Here is a 1,217-nt window from a genome sequence, read left to right as displayed (position 1 = left end):
AGACAGACAGACAGACAGACAGACAGACAGACAGACAGACAGACAGACAGACAGAGATTGAGACAGACAGACAAGGGCACGGAGAGAGACAGACAGAAAGAGAGGGATAGAGAGACAGAGAGACAGAGAGAGAGAAAGAGAGACAGAGAGAGAGAAAGAGAGACAGAGAGAGAGATACAGAGAAAGAGAGGACAGGAAGTGTGTGTGTGCATACCAGGATCTATGTTCTTGTACGAGTGTAGAATATGTTTGCAGTGCACCATCAAGGTAAAATCGGAACCTTACAAGTTCTCATGAGCACATGATTACAAACAGATTTACCCCATTCTTTATTCTAAGTGAAAGTGTTTTTACGCCCCACTAAACACAATGTAGAACATTTTGGAAGCAGGCTGTCGACCCAGCCTGGCAGGACCAACCCCGTCTGAGAGGGATATTCCAGCAGAAAGACCGATATATTGGACAAGAATTAAATCTCCCCCCCACTCGGAAATGAAACTTGGGTTTTCTGCGAGCGACAGCGAGCGACAGCGAGCGACAGCGTGCGGCAGCATTTCACAAAAATGTGGAACAATCTCTGCGTCTGGGGACGGAGGGAGAGGTTTGGTGGGGGGGGGGGTAAATTTAACAGGATTGTTTTTAAATCGTGGCATAGATTTAACCTCTCTGCTCTTGACAAAAGAGCAATAACCGCCCGTTTTCTTCTGTTAAGGTTTTGCTTTTGTTTTGTTTTATCTCAAGCGATTCGATTTTATTTCATCACCTTTTTTTAATTTTCTGTATTTTTTCTGTATTTCATTCTTCTATTTCCGGGGCCAGAGCTGATTGACAGAGAGGGCGGAGTCAAGACGAACAGCAAATGAGAACTCCTCGGGGCGCAGTGTCCTGCAAGACCTAAAAAGAAGAATTGATTTTCTTTTCTTATTACAAAAGAAAAAAAAACAAGGACAAAAAAAAACCTGTGTTGCCGTCAGTTTTCAAGAACAGCGTATAAGTCACAGTTTGTTAGTGAGCCTGAAATCTTCTGAACAAGAATTAAAGTTAAATTCAAAATAATTACTTGAATGCTTTTGGTTTTTGTTTTGTTTTTTACTACCGGTGCTGGTACTTCATAATTTCACGTTTTATACCACAATCTACCATATTCTTTATCAGATTTCTATCTGTCTGTCTGTCTGTCTGTCTGTCTGTCTGTCTGTCTGTCTGTCTGTCTGTCT

The sequence above is a fragment of the Aplysia californica genome, unplaced genomic scaffold, assembly GCF_000002075.1.
Source record: "Aplysia californica isolate F4 #8 unplaced genomic scaffold, AplCal3.0 scaffold00429, whole genome shotgun sequence".
Taxonomy (NCBI): Eukaryota; Metazoa; Mollusca; class Gastropoda; order Aplysiida; family Aplysiidae; genus Aplysia; species Aplysia californica.
The sequence above is the reverse complement of the archived record's forward strand: the minus strand, read 5'-3'. Positions refer to the sequence as shown.